Source organism: Patagioenas fasciata, chromosome 11, assembly GCF_037038585.1.
Source record: "Patagioenas fasciata isolate bPatFas1 chromosome 11, bPatFas1.hap1, whole genome shotgun sequence".
Classification (NCBI taxonomy): Eukaryota; Metazoa; Chordata; class Aves; order Columbiformes; family Columbidae; genus Patagioenas; species Patagioenas fasciata.
The window spans coordinates 19,538,802-19,555,391 of record NC_092530.1 but is presented as its reverse complement, the minus strand read 5'-3'; the positions used below and the strand labels follow the sequence as shown (position 1 = coordinate 19,555,391).

The following is a 16,590-nucleotide window of genomic DNA, read 5'->3' as shown; positions in this document are numbered from 1 at the left end:
GCCAGAGGAAAAGGATCACTGAAATGCACCGGTTAAGAAGGAAATGTTGAATTCTTATTGCCATCATTACAGCCAAAAGCAAGTGAAGGACTATTATCTTTCTTTTCAAACACACCCACCACCTGAAAACTACTTCCAGGATGAGCTGCACTTTGTTAGGACTAACCTCATTGCAATCTGCATGAAAAAATGAGAGCTCCAGCCCATTTTTTGCTAGAAACGCTGTGCCTAAGGCATAAGGAACACAGCACCAGGGCCAGAGAAACTGTGTCTCCCCAGCCCTAAGCAATGTCAGGAGCTGAACAGGCTTCTGCTGCTCCCCAGCTTGCTGAACACAGACATCACACTGGCAGCGTGCAATGCTGTGCCGCATTACCAGTCCTGAAGCTAGCTGTAAAAAAAGCTATTCTCAAATGAGCACAGCGCACAGTAGTCTGGAGATTGTGGCTTGACTCTGGAAAGCTGCGTATCCATGGAGTTCTTCAAGTTCTTCTGTATCCTGAACAAAAACAGGGCACAATCTGGGCATTATCCAGGTAGCAAATACAGAACTCAGGAAGTCAGCATGAGATTTTTATTAGAAGCCAGATAAAGAACAATAAGTTCAAATAGGGAGAGAGAAGAAGGTCTTCACTTTGGACTCATTCCAGCTTTGGTAAAACTCTCAGCTGAATGGTTATGTGTACTGTTTTCTTGCATTTTTTTGAGGAGTTACTGCTCTTTGCACAAACAATTCTTATTAATAAATAATACTGTTAACTGTTTTCAGGAATACCTGTGCAAGACACTACACCCTTAATGTCTGAGCTCTTTGTAACTTCTTACTCTATTTGTAGAGAAACATGAGCATGGCTCAAATGTGACAAGTGTAAAGGATGAACATTCTTGCAGGTACAGACCAGATTGCTATCTGGAAAACTCGCAGTCACTTCTCAGCTCTGCTGAGATGCTCATCCTATACATATCATGCCTCAATGGTTTGCATGCCTCAGTTCTCCAACGGTAAAATGAGATGAAATACAGCAAATGTTCCCAGCAGAACTCCCTAAGGCATATCAAGAGGACAGGCCATTGGGAATAGCCTTCCTTTCACTCACCCTTGGCCCTTCTCATCCTCTTTGATTTTAAAACCTTCTATCTGGATATAGTATTTAGCATAACAAGGGATGTCACAGTGTTGTAAAATAAGAATAAGAACAATAAAGTCAAAGATATGCTTCCAAAGGAGAAAACAAAACAAAACAAAACAAAAACACAAACAAACAAAAACAAACCCCACACATCTCATTAGGTTTCTTCATAGATACCAGTTAACATGTTCTACAACAAACCCTGGATTTTCAGTTCTGTCTTGAACTGGAATAGTGTATCCCAGTTTCATACTTCCACTTTTGTTAATGCTACCTGCACCCTCACATACTCCAGCCTGGGCTTCCTCCACAACTCTCTACCCGGACCGCCTGTTTCCCATCATCGGTCCAGCCAGCACTGACAGTCATATGCTGAGGATGATTTACCTCAAGTCACACTGAAGGTAGTTCACCACATCTCCACTAACAATTGTCTCCCTCTCAGGAAAAGCAACAGTTATGGTGATGGCAAAGAGGATAGTTCCCTTTTTAGGAACACCACACAGAGACCATTCAAATCCAAGAACCTTACGTTTCTCTTAGGTCAAGGGCCAGCACTGAGCACGCCCTGGAGCATCCTATAGTAGCTCACAGTATCATATGCTTAGATTATAGTTGAACAACAAGCACTACATCCTTGTTTAAGAGATACATGGATTATTGATGATGTTCAGGAGCCCTGTTAAACTGTCTAGTGGGCCAGCAAGAACATTCAGTAGTTCAAATGCATCAAAATGCAAATAAAGCTTTCTATTTTGAAGTTCGGCCATTAGAGAAAAGAACCCTGGCAAATATATAATTTTGTGTAATTTCACTTGGATGCTCACTGTAATAGCCATAGTATTTATGACACTATGAGTCATACCCATACACTCCTCTGATAGCAAAGACACCATTATCCACATTATTTAAAATCAGTGTTCTTATGCAGGACAATATTCTACAGCAGGCAAAGCCTGTTTATTTGCCTTAAACTATAGACTTAGTCTATAAATATGTACTGTTTCTGTACACACATCTGCCAGCCATGAAATACCTATAAATAAGTATTATAAGAGGAGAATTGTCAAGATTATGAGAAACACCTTCTAGTAATTCTTGTTTAGATCCTGCCTATAGAATTGAGAATGCAATTATATTGCCTTCTTATTATGAGCACAGAAGAACACTTGCCACGCAATAATTAAATCATAAAATAAAGCCTCATACAAAAAAAAAATACTACGGCACATTCAGAACATGATATTCAGTTTCATCCTGCCAGCATTTATGCAATCAGAAGACAGAAAGCAATGTTATCATATTTATTTTAAATCTAGAACAGAGTGGAATAAAGCTGTTTTGAGGAACATTTTCAGTAAGTTTGAGAGAAAAGAGATATTTCTCGATTCAGCTCTGGCACATATTCAGCTGCAAACTTGAGAAGTTCCTGCACTGAGGGTCAGCCCCTTTCTTCCCTTCCTCTTCTTCACATAATGTGTAGGAGACCGTGGCTCCTGAGGACATAACCCCTCGCTGATTGTCGACACAGTTTTCACAGTTACTAGGGATCTTTGTGGGTGAGACACTGCACACAGCTTCTAGGATTTCACACATTTATTCAATGCAGTTAATAATCACACAGTAAATCTGAGCAATAAAATATTTCTTCTGAAAGACTCAATGTCTTGATTTAAGGAACCCTTCAGTAGCTTGGGACTCACAGTCCACCTCAACCACTGCAGTTGCAGTGAAACACTGATCGGTGTTTGGAGGGGTGATATCACATATGATATTCAGATGCATTTAACAGGATGCAGCTGCTACATAAATATTATGTAGCTTTTATGTGCTAAATCCACACACAACTTTGCTTTTTAATATCCTTGCCTCCTTGCTTGCAGCCACCATCCACATAAAAGTCACTAACTTGGGAAAATGTTTAATCTGGAGATGTTATATTCTATGACACACCTCAGAGATTTCACATAAATGAACCGTATCATCCAAATAGTCAACCCTTTGCAGAGCCCTGCCATGAGCAGTAACTGCCTCAACCCCCAGGAAATAGATTACAGAATCTGTGAACACTGGGCACTCTCAAAAGCTTTTCTGATAGCCAAAGAACTGTTAATAAACAGGTACTTTATCCTCAGAAGTCATTAAAAACCTAACGCATTTCCAGAATCACATATATCCCAACACTGCCATTGCATTGGATTTCTATATAGCAGTACATCAATGGTTATAAAAAATGGGAGCGACAACTTCAGGCAGCAATTTGTCCTTGGGTCTTCCTCTTTTCTGAAGTCAGCATCTACATTTGTGTAAGGGGAGGAAAAACAAAAAGTCACTGTCTTTTCTTCTATTCCTACTCCAACCAAAAGCTAAAGCTATCATCCTGACTAACTGAACTACCTCAGAAAATTATATCAAGATTTCCAAGCCTGAACTCTCAACTACCGTCTTCAAAGAAACTGCTGCCATTACAACATACATCCAACCTCTTAGGATGTTTTTCATACTATTACGAAATCTAGTATTCGATTTAAGTATTTTCTCATTTTTCCTCAATCAGTCAGAAGCAAAAAAAAAAGTCCCTGAGCAACACATAGCAAAAGAAAAAATTCTGTCTATCTCAATGTGCAGTTTTCTCACAGAAATCTCAAATAAAACTCAGAGGTGAATACAGCTCTACAATTATAATTCACAAAGTGTTTCCAGTGAGATTTTACTAATCTCTGGGGGATGCAGTCTTCTGCATCAATTTTAGACAACATCGTAAACCCACTTGCAAACTCTCTAGAGAGTTCTGAATTCATCATTGCTTGGGAAAGTGATGTGGCTGATAATCATCTCCTGATCAAAATTATCTTCTAGAATCCGTGGCCCAGGACACAGCCTATACACAAAAACAGTGATGCAGTCATACAGCAACACTATTTGGAGAGTAAACAGAGGCTGGGGTTGTTTCTTTTTATTGTTACAGATGTACTGAAAGTCTTCCATTTGGATTCTGGATTTAGTTCTTTCTTCAACCACAGCTAATAACTAGATAACAAACAGAACATTAAAGCTACATCACTAGCTAAGCTTCTAATGCCTTAAAAAGAGAACCTTTGGACAGCAATAAGCACCCTGAGAGACTAGTGCAGACAGTTTACGCTGCTCTGCAAGTCACTACACAAGTTAGATGTCAATGTGCTCAACTTTGCATTCATCAGTGAAGTATGAACTTGCCTAATATACTGTAAAAGCAGTGATATCAAAAATATGAAAATACCTGTAAGCATTAAAGAGACATATTTCAAAACTGAAAAAAAAAAAAATCAGAGAGTTAAAGTCTTTGTACCCTCTGGAAGAGCAGTCATGCTAAGCTTCTACTGTAGAAACAATACCCTGGAGTTCGGATAGACTTAAAAATGTCAGGTTAAAAAAGGAAGTCCAAATTGTGTGATTACAGTTATGAAACAATAGGAATCCTCCTCAGTCTGCTTATCCATGCCCAAGCTTCTTCTCATGGCCTGGGACAATGGCAGAACTTCCTCTCACCCTGCCACACGCACCTCATCACATGCACTTAATGGAGAGTTTATGTGGCAGGAGAAAAACAAACAAACCAACAAACCAACCAACCAACCAACCAACCAACCAACCAACCAACCTGTGACCTTTTAAACTGCATTCTCTGTGAAGTGGGGAGAGAGAGAAAATTAGTCACGTGAGCCCAAGCAGCCCAAAAAGCAACAGACAGAATTCCCTGTGAGCACATGGATCTTCCTGCTTCAGCAGGGAGGAGGAAACTTGCCCTCCTGGGTACCTCTTCTCCCAAATTAGCATCATTGTCACAGTGTCCCCATTTGCTCTTTCCCAGCACACAGGGGGTCTCACTGAGGTGCTGCAGGAAGATGCAGTATTTTCCTTGCCACGGCTGAAAGAGCCAGGGGAAAACCATACCTTATCCCCTGCAACTCTTCAGAAAATCATTTGAAAGCCCAAGTTGAGCCAGGCTTCTCCAACCTACTTTGATGGACTAAATCAGCACAAACCATACAACACAAGTTGGAGAAATAAAAAGAGAACTATCATATCATCTACAGCCAGCAGCAGCCAGGGACAAAGTTTAAATCTCCAGTTAATAGCATCTATTACTTTCAGGACTCACCACAGACTAAAATATTTCATCTCACCTTGGAAAAAATACCACTTCTCAGGCTGAACAGGGGACCTCATCCAGCACTCCCATGGGCTGACACCGTCATTATAGCAAACTTTTATCGTGACTATGCTCTAATACACATCCCAATACTTAAAACATTTAAAAATGTACACTTATATTTTAATATATGTATAAAGGTGTACTTAAAGTTAGTAAGACTTGTTTGTTCTAATATTTGCACCGTGACTAGAAAGCAACTGCACTGCAAGATGGCAGCAGTAACTCCAGTCTAGCCAAACTTTGTTTGCAAGTAACACAAGTTTATCACTTCAGCAAAGGATTTTATAGTATAGTGTCCACACAGAGAATAACCTTTAGAGAAATAAAAAGCAGGGGCAATAAACCCTCCCCCCAGGTAGAATGGCTTTCTATTACCCTTTGGCATATTTATGATTTGGTTTAACATAAAGTTAGATTTCTCTTAACAACATTTATTCATCTTTTAGGAAGTGTTACGTGCTTTTCTGTGCACGGTATCAGCATTAACAATCATTAAAGTAATATCAGCTCAACGTGCCCTCATCAGCCTGGCTTGAAACATGGTCTGGTTTGGCAGCATGATGAGCAGTTGGCTCCCTGTGCTCTCTGTTGTGGTTAGGGGTGTATGCTGCAGGACTGCATTTACATACATTATATAAGTACAGGTGTTCCTACTGCTAAGATGCCCATAAAATATTATTTTAAGAACAGAATGAATCAGTGCAACCTAAATATGAGTCTAAGTGTTCTTAAATAATCATGGCATCTTCATTTTGAGGAAAACCAACATTTAAGCATCCAAGGCTTGACTATTATTAAGACTTCTAAGAGAAATACTCTACAGCTGCAATAGACCATATATTTTACTGAAATTAGCATTGCACCTAAGAGCTTTAGCACATATTTTCTTCCCAGGCAGTCCTTATTACTTTGTGACTGTTTCATATCACCCCTAAATAACACTGCCACTAGCTAAACGAATAGAGTGTGTTACACTTGCGAATGATTTATACAGAACTAAAACATATATCGGTAAGCATATTTCTACCCTCAGTCTCTAGATGCAGTTTCCTTTGGCATCAAAGGAATTATGTGCCTTTCTGCCCTGAATTTATCACAAGCTAATTTACATACGCACACACTCGAGGCTCTGGCACACACAACTTTGCACAAATTTGGAAACCTCCATCTGGGAAAGGTGCACTGTGTGCTTCACCCTGTTCTCCTGAACATCCCCTAAAGCCACTACTGTGATCACTTGGCATAGCTCGTCCTCAGCACTTCTCTACTTACGGGAGAAAAAACAGACAGGAAGAATAATGTCCAATCTTATTCAACAATCCTGTGCCCTGCATTGGAGTGGCTAGAGCTGTAGGGACTTATGGACTCACCTATATGAACAGAAGAACTCTTATCCTTGCTGGTAAGGTCAAGCAGTGAAGACCAGTCACATCAACAAAATGTCTCTGTCTTCCCACTGGTATTTTATATGTTTATGGAATTTCCAAGGACTTCTCTGGAAGTTTTGCAGATGGCAATGAACAAAGCAACAACCACAAAATAAAACATATCACATGAAGAAAATATTACTCTGAAATAAAATGATTCTATCAGTAAAGCAGAGCATAAATCAAACTACGGTGTGTATTAGCTGTTAGAGTAGTAATGGTAAAAGAGGAAGCTCACAACTGAAGAACTAGTAATTCAAGGTCTAATGCCTGCAGCATTACTCCTCTGATTTAGCTGCTCAGTGCTCAAGGTAATATATTCTACTTGCTAATAGGGATATTTTAAAATGCAACTTCAAACCTAGCATTTTAAAAAATTCAAATGTATTTTTCTACTTGCTTCACACAGTTCAGACCTTGTTTCAGTTTTAAAGGAATACTGGAGAAGTTTTCAGAAAACAGATAATCCAGAAATAAAGAATGAACCCCAAAGCAACCATGAAGATGCAGAGAGTAAAAATCTACCCAAACCCCTCACATACACCCTCCTAGAGCCTTGCCTGCCATAATGCACCTCGATGTCACACCATAACACAGTCCACATCCTGGTAACCCTCACTGCCTCCCATGTGCTGTGCATGAAGCCCTGCATCTCCAAATCACTGATGGAGAAAAGCAGCTTGGGGCCAGCCCATGCTGCCAGTCCCCTGGCCGTTGAGTGCATGCTGGTAGTGGTCCCGGGCTGCCCAGCCATGGGGCAAGCAGGACAGATACCTGGAGGCAAGGGATACTGTTTTCGGTCTCTCCCTCTGCTATTTGGTCATGATTTTCACAAAATTTTTTGCAACATCACACTTCCAGCTGTGTCAGCTTGTGTTACAGCTAGCCAGAGCTTGAAAGCTGGAGGAATCTGTCAGGCAGCGTGGTCGTATAAGGGCTCATAACACAAGGACTTCTCCCTCTTGCCACACTGCAGTCATCCCCTCAAGGAGCCTCCAAGGGACAGAAACACAAGGAACTCGATCAGGTGCAAGGAGCCCTGCAGATGAGCCCCAGGCCTGGCTCAGACACAAGCAGAGCACTACCATGGCTTTCTGTGCTAAGCAAAGCCAGGCCAGGCAAGGAGAGAGCAGCACCTTTCGAGAGAGAAGGTTATGCAAGAAAATTTGCCATCTTGTAAAATTATCCTTTCCTTACCCACATGGTTTTAGGCACTATATCCCCCACTGGGCTATGCTCAAACACATTCACAACAGTCAGGCATACGTGATACTGATTGCTGCTGGCAGGATATATTAGAATTATTATATTCTCACCCTGTTTCTTATACTATTCTCTAAGCATCTGCTATTTGCCAGTGTTGGAGACAGGATACCAGGCTGTCAGTAATTGTCATGTCAAGGAAACAAATGGATCACTGAAGAAAAAACTGTGAAAAAAGGCAAAAAGAGAGAGAAAAAAAAAAAAGAAAATCAAGGTGGAATCATAGAATCCCAGAGATAAGGATGAGGGGTGCTAAATAAATAAGAAAAATAAGAAATACCAGGGTGAGCACTGAGGGGATAGGAAATAGAAAGCAACACCACAGCAATCAGGGGAAGAAAGGTTTTGCTCCATATTCCTGCTGGAACGGAAGTACCTCAAGGAGGGGAGCAATGGCAAAAGATGATCAAGCTAAGGAAAAGACCTGGATGCCAGCAGTGCAAGGTGAGGAGCCGAACTGAGAGTTTTTGATGGATCACAAGGGGATATATTACTCCAGTAATCATAATGATCAGTATGGTTATCCAGCCTGGACACAAGCCCCAGATCAACATCACAGAGCAATTGCTAGAGCACTCAACTCCTAAGGACTGAAAATAAAGTAATTAAATTAAACAACAGCAGGGAACCCAAAAAACAGACCAAAAACATGGAGAAACAGAAGAGTGCTCAGACACCAGATCTGTAGTTTGCTTTATCTTTGTCATGGGTGATTTAATGAATACCTCAACAGCAACAGAAATCTGTTCAGTCTCTCCCAGAAAACATCAGCCAATGGCCATGGGGAAACAGAAGGCTAAGGAAACAGCTGCAACTGCAGGGAACCTTGTATCTGAATGTGATGGGAACCTCAATCGGCCCTCTTTGATAATCCTGAAATTATGTTTAATACACTTAATAAAGCAGGTTTGGGGGAAAAAAAAGTACCAGCTGTACCATCATTGCTGGCTTGTTTTTTGCCAACAGCTCAGTGACACAGGACATACTGACTGTAAGAAAATCATTACAAGAAATTACTACAGAACACTTAAAAAATCACTGATAATCAACAAGATATAATTTTAATGAGGAACCATCAGTGAATGGAAATGCTTTTAAGTGGGCCTTCAGAGACAATTTTCTCAGCCCAATGCAACTCGGAACTGGCTTAAGTGATAAATACTGCCAAACTCAGATGACTAGAGCCAACTAACTCAGTCCCCTTCCTATGCCCAGCCCTGTCAAAGATCAGACACTGTAACACAGGAAAACAACTCTGCTTGTCTAGAATCCAAGAATACAATGATGAACTATCTACCCCGCTTACAGAAGGGTGAACTCTGTGTTGGAAATCAGAGACTTAAAAACATACATGGGAGTCACGGTAGATAAAGGGAACAGGAGATCCAAGGGTCATGCTGGAGCTACACAATCTAATGACACTCTTGGATGTTTGAAGAGAGGCAATTTTGTCCAAGGTTAGAAAGGTGATGTTGTTTCTGAGTACGGTATTAGTGAGAATATTAGTAGAATGTGGTGTTCTGCTGTCCCTGAATAACCACTTCTGATGTCCACAGCTCAAAAAGATGCTGAAAAACTGGGAGAGAAATGCACAGGATTTGAGGGCCTGAAAACAGATTGTGTGCAAACAGTTTAAATTATATTATCACTTTAGCAAAAAGAAGGCTGAACATAGATTTGTCCACACCATGGGAAATCATTTCCATTACTAGCAGGGTCTTTAATTAGTTAGACAAAGGAAAAAGATTCTGTGTATGGAACAAGGAATAAATTTAGATTCAATTTTTCTAAAAAAACATCAGAAATAATTACTCACCAAAACAACTACCCTCAGGACACCTTTGTGCCCCAGTTTACCTGCACACATTAAATAAGTTTGAATATGCTTCTGAAAGGCAAGGAGAAATTGCTGAATGAAATGTTCTATAGTCTGTGTTACCAGGAGGTCAAACAACATGTTCCTAACAATTACGTATGTCTTACAGAACCAAGGATTGCTAGATAGTATTTGCTATTTCCACACCACCATGCTCAGGTTTACATGAGGTTTTATATTTACACACAATTTTAGACAACAGAGAAGGTGACAATTAACATTTAAAAATAGGTAAGTTAACAAGGCAAGAGACTTCTTTGGTATGTATACATTCACTTAATTCCTGCATTCAACTATGATTTTATTGTCATAACCCAAGTACATAATACTGCATACCATAAAATCTAAAAATACAGGCACTTCCAAATAGAGCCCATTTTAAAATTAAACCATAACTGTAGGAGTTTCAAGTAGACCTACAATAGTCCCCATCAGAACCATTAAAATTACAGTCTTTCAGATAGCTAAGTCCACAATAACTGTTTGTAAACCACTATGTACATTAAACTGTGGATAATTAATATGCTCCTGCAACCTTTTTTTTATTTTTTTCTCTTTTCAAGTAATAGCTGCTATAAAATCATACATGTCTGCCCAGAGCCTGCTGAATGTTGCATATGCTGACAAAGAATAGAGCAAGGCATTCGTGGTCAAATGCTGCAACTCTTGGCAGGAAAACTTACTCCCAGATTCCACATTTTGGCTGAAACAAGCCTGCTGGGTAAATCTCAAATATGAAATGGTTTATGGGACAAATCTCAAACATGAAATGTTTTATGGGACAAATCTCATGCTACCAGTCTTCTGTCTGCAATAGTAGCTCCCTGCATACAACCAAGGTGGTAGAGAAGTGGGCAGGAGATGTGCAAAGCTCGCTGACACAAGCACCCATCATGCACAGTAGTTTCCAAACTGACACAGACTTTCCCACTTCAGTTTCACCATAAAGCCTGGAAGAACAAATCTCAGAGATTTTATTGCTATTTTAATAGGGAGTGGGGGAAGCATGACTTGTAGTACTGATCAAAGAGACTGTATTTACAATCAAGTAGCAACTCGAGGTCCCAGTGAGCAAAAGCTTAAGGGATATCTTCTATTGGATGCAAACAGCAACACATACTTCACAGCCACACTCAATAATACAGGTTGACAAAGGGACTCAAGTTCCATAAAGGCAGAGTGAAACCCGCAGGCTCAGATGCTCCATCGCACCGTCTCATTTCCACCAAACCCCTCAAAGGAGCCTGGAGCAGCCCAGGCAGAGCTGCGCAGTTTGCTGGATGAGGGCTGAAACCAGTTGCTGTTTCTTGGAGGGGTCCATCTCATCTAGGTCTGCAACCATCCCCCTCAAGCCAGTTGCATAGGCTCCATCTGCATGACTGGGCATTTCTAGCTTGCAATTCATCTCACTTTATTCCTAAAATGAGTAGGGGTAATGGCGCCCCCAATGCCAAAAATATCAAAATACTAAATATTGGTCTAAAAGGAACCAGGTTACCAGAATCTCACAGTATCTGTCTCGCTGCCCAGGATACTGAAGCGACTGATGATCAACATGTGTCCTGGCTGGAGACCAAACCAGTTGAAGTAGCTTCTGTCCTATCTGGGTTCACAGACTGTGAATTGAGGGTAGAAACATTTCGGGTGACAGTGGGCCTACCTGTATTGTGTCCTGTACTATCTAGCTCACAAATAAAGTGCAGTTCTGGTGTGCAACAACTTTCCAGCTCAATCTGTCTCCTTATCTATTGTGCAGAAACCATAAAATTCATACAATATTTATAGCAAGGAAAGAGTATTTCAGTGATGGGAGAGGTGATGTCATTTCTCTAATATTTGTTGACTTATGGATAGAATGTGCAATTCAACAGCTGAGGAACATGTCATTTCTATTCATGCTGCATTACGCAGAAGTGCACACATTACAATCCATGACAACTGAACAAAGGTAGAGAGATCCTTGGACACATGCCACTAAAGCTTTGTAGTAAAATTACACTCCCTTGAACATTTTATGATCTCTGATGATTACAGCATTTGCATTGAGCTGATGGTTCTAATTAATCTGATTCTCAAAAGTTAGTGTTTAATTAGGATTAGTAATAAAAGTTATAGCATTCAAAAGAAAAAGTATTATGACAGCATCTGCTCTGAAACAGGGCGTGTTGAGGGGGGAGAAATCAGTGAGAGTTTAAAAAAATATATATTAAGAGTGACTAACAACCAAAGAAATTAACCTTCTGGAACAATAAACAATAGGTAGCAGCTGCCTATTTGGGCTGGAAAGTCATTTGATACTTTTGCACCTAAAACATTTTCACTTTGATGTGTTGTAAAACCCCCTCTACAATAGAGGTCCCTTTCTATGCATTTTCTAAACAACTAAATCCTAGCACTCCATTTTGACTTTCATTGCTTTTCAGACTGGTGAGAGCCGTATAATGATTCATCACTAAAGTAATCTTTAAGCAGCTTTGTTCTATTTGCTGCTATATATATTTAACAGAAATTTCTCTTTGAATTCACCCCTAAAGTCAAACTCAAGTTTTTATCTAATAAGAGTGGTATCACCAGTCATCATCTGAATGCAGCAAAGTGAGAAAACCTTCTGCATAATATAAATATCTGCATTCACTAAGAGGAGGCTGATGCCACCACCTACTGTGAATGCATTTTATAAGTGGTACAAAGCCAGATAATTTTCAAATGCAGTTTCACAGTCTCCTAAAGATACTCCAGGCACTATGAAAAAGGCAACAGTTTTACCTTTGATTCAACAGTTTCTGGACCACAGGCTTTGATCACCTGTAGCTGGTTTACAAGCAGCATCCAAAGCATAAAAATGCAACAGTCACTGAAAGACCGCAGGTACCTTGTGACCGAACTTTGTTTACCTTCCCACAGAAGCCAGGGAAATCACTCCCTGAACAGCAAATAGTTCTTGGAGATTCAATTTATTCCCTTTGTACTCATCTGTTAGCCGTTCCCTGCACCACCTGAGACGGCCGAGCAGCACACAACTGGCCAGCTGTCCCACGTGGCTCACCAGGTACAGAACCTGATGGATGCAGCCAGGCGTTTGTCTCCAAAAAGGCAAACCCTGCAGGGATCCCAGTGTGGCTGCTGCCACGACACCACTGGGCCCAGATGAACTTCCAGCTTCACCTCATGTCACCACAGAGCACCCACAGGGCACACCAAGCAGCACCCTGTCCTTGCCCCATGAGGTGGATAGTTGTGTGACTGTCAGGCAGAGGAAGGTATCACTGCACTGCATGTGACACACAATGCTGACCAGCCTCCATTTAATAAATCACAATTTTTAAAATTACCATTATTAACTCTAGCAAATAGCTCTCAACTTCCACATAATCAGAGTTTAATGCAAAACTTTATTACTGACCAGAAAGTCTGCTTAGAAATAATTGGTAGTTCAAATGTACTCCTTCAATCTCCTGAGCAGATGGGAGTACAACTGTAAGGTATGTATTGCCCTCCGTTCCTTCAGACCACAACACATGTGAATATGCTCCAATGTTTTGCTGTTTTCACAAAAGCACTTTTTGAAAAATACACTTGCTGAAATAGGGGCACAAAGATCACTGAAACAGTTGTTGGCCGACAAGCATCAAATTATTTTTGAAATAATGTTTGTGAGAAGCATTTTACTTTAATTCAGCCAGTTCTCATCACCATTCTGTCTGTGTGCAAATAGCAGTAAATGGGATGACTAGTGTATAATTTTTCCAGTGTTTCCTGCAAAGGCAATTACGTTATTTAATATTCACCACCTTTTGCAAGTGCTCTTCAAGACAGAAGTCATTCAGATGACCTTACACCAATATCACACCAGTGAAGACTCCGCTGGGTGTTCCTACATTTGTGTTTTCACCTCTCTAGGTGAAGCCAGGAGACTTTTCTCCTTTGTGAGAGAAACAAGGTTGCTACGGAGCACTGCTGCCCAGCTCTACCCAGTGTGTGAATGAGAAGGGATCCCCTCTCTCAGGACGGAAAGGAGCAGCTGCTCCCCAAGCACCACCACAGCCTCCATCCCCAGCAAAGCTCGTGGCTTCTTGATTCACACACGGCAGCAAATCCACCAGACCCACATTTGCTTCTCCACCTTTAACACAGAGGTCTTGCAGAGCAGCAGAGGTATTCTGTACAGGATTCCAAAGGAGAATGCATAAGCGTCCTGTTCTTGGGGAAAAAAGAAAGGCGGGGTGGGGGGGGTGGATTTTTCTCCACTTTTCCCTATGCAACAGCACTGAGTCAAGCATAGCACAGCAGCCCTAGGGAAGTTGAGGCAATAATAACTGTTCTGACAAACTGCTCAGGCAGCAACACATTGCAGTCAGGAATCCCTGACTAAAGAAAACAAAAGTGATTAAAAAGATTTGCAGTGCAGATGACAGTCCTGCTCTTTTCTCTGAAGAGTGTAGTTATTTGTGTATATTTGTTGTGCCAGGATGCCACAGAAACATTTCTGAAACTGTTACCCAGCAATGGCACTGTTGGCTGTGCTATCTCAATAGATCTGCAATGCCAGAAACGTGCACAAACCTCTCTCCGTGTGATTGAGTCATATAATTCAGGCAGCACCTGCCTATTCTGCACAGCCAGGTTCCCTCAGCATGGTCTGTGTTCATGTACTCTGGAGCCAACATACAAACATACACATACAGGTCAGCCAGAAGAACCAAATCAAATAGGAATCCAATGCCCAACACCCTGCTTTTTCAGGAGAAATTGTTTGAAAACTTCCCTTTCAGCTTAATCTTTGCAGGGTAAAGCTCCCACTGGAGATCTCAAGACAAATGGCAAACACAAGCCCCACCAGTGAGAAAGGAACAGCAGGAGCTGCTACTGCTCCCAGATTTTCTTAGGGATTTCCCAAGAAGGCACCTTACTAAACAAACCTAAGAAAATTTGATGGCAGTTTTTCCTCTCTCAGGTATTGGTGCAAAAAATCCCCAAGAGAAGGTTGCAGGTGGTAAAGCAGTTAGCAGAGATGTACAAAACTCCTCTCCACAGAGCTGGGAAAGCAAAACACAAAAACTAGATTCACACACTGCCTGCTTTTAAAACAAATTTCCTTCTACACTTCCAAATGCCAAGATCAACCCTCAGTAGTTTAAAATCCCCCCTTCCTCAGGGAAGAGCACCTCTTTTCTTCCTTTTAGTGCAATTTCACTCCTCTAACAAACACCACCTCCCTGCCAGCAGCATTTTCTCTCTCCATGTGGGTGTCCTCTGTTCTACCCACGTCCACGGGAGCAGAATGAAGGGACCTGTAGAGTGCACTGTGTCCCTGTTTCTGAACCAAAGCATAAACCAGCATACTGCAACCAACCCCTTCAAAGGTCACCTGCCAGGAAGAAGCAAAAGCTCCCAGGTGCGTTCCACAGAGACCAAAGCAAGTTTGTTCCAATTAACTGTGACAACTTTATTGCCAGGTATCACTAAGGTATCCTTTGCTCTCTCCTCCCTGCTGCATACACAAGAACCACACACACATATTGCTGTCCAGCATTAGGCTGCAAATTAAAGCCCATTCCCATTGAAAGATTTTTCTTTTTTTTTTATAGCCCAGGCTGAGGAGAAGACGGTTCCCCCCCAACAAAGATCACAGCATATTGCATAGGCAGCAACACCTACCTCAGTGAGCTGACAGAGCCAGCCAGTCAACATAATTCCTCTTGGATGAAGACATTTACCCCAGCTCAGACAGCCGGGGCCCCGCTGCCATGCCCGGTGCTTCGGACACACCAAGAAAGCATCCTCTGTGAGCAGCGCGGCTCCTCTCACACACCGAACTGCAGCAGCAGCAGCCTGGTAAAGCAACAGCAGTTGAATTGCTGCACATGTATCTCTGCAGATTATTTCCTGCTCAAACACTTGGCGTAAAGGCAGATGCTCTTAACCCTCTGGAGGCCTATGTCTCTGTGCCCCCTCAGCAGCGGCGAGCAAACAACTCCAAATAATCTGCAGTGAGGCCAGAGAGGAGTGACTGGAGACACACAGGGCATCCTCTGAGAAGTAGTCCCAACCTTGAGTTAGTTGCAGTCACTTCGTGCTCAGGGATCCGGGCGTTCCCACAGCAGCTACAGCATCCCTGGCCAGACACCACGCAGCTCCCTCTGCATCACCCGCTGCAGGTCCCCAAGCACTGGCAATGCGTTGCTCATAGCTCATGCAGGAGCCCCTGAGAGGGCTCGTTGGGGTGGCCACCGCGCTGGACCTGCAGGTGGAGGCCAGGACCACGCAGGTGAGGAGGCAAGGGGCACAAGTGATGTGGTGAGCACCCAGCAGTGTCACCAAAACTCAGGCATACGGGGCTCCTGCTTCTGGCACAAAGCGCTCCAGCCCCAGGTACTGCCCATCACCTGCAGGTGCCCACTCCGTGGGTGAGCACGAGCTGTCAGGACAGCGCTCAGCCGGCAAGCTTCAGCGCTGCTCCTTCTCACAGGCTGCGAATGTGACTGGAAAGCATGGCTGAAAAACATGCTACAATTAACAGGAGGGAGGGAGATACTATTGCTCTCCTGCTAGTCTTAAAGGCACATTGCTCACATGTGCCTGTTGGAGATGCAAATGCCCACAAATCCAGTCCCAGCATCTCACCCATCTGCAGGCAACCGAGAAGCCCAGGCAGGAGCCCTGTCCAGGTCAGGGGGAGGAGAGCACCCCGGGAGG

General features: G+C 42.2%; 1 protein-coding gene across 2 annotated transcripts in view; it reads right to left on the bottom strand.

Moving 5' to 3' along the window:
- The window catches only part of HTR2C (5-hydroxytryptamine receptor 2C), a 219,405-nt gene extending 203,051 nt beyond the window's left edge, over window positions 1–16,354 (bottom strand). For both annotated transcript variants that reach the window (XM_065846957.2, XM_065846959.2), the window contains exon 1: window positions 15,553–16,354. The gene's annotated coding sequence lies outside the window, so the exon portion shown is untranslated. The remainder of the gene's footprint in view (window positions 1–15,552) is intronic.
- Window positions 16,355–16,590: the final 236 nt, after the last annotated feature.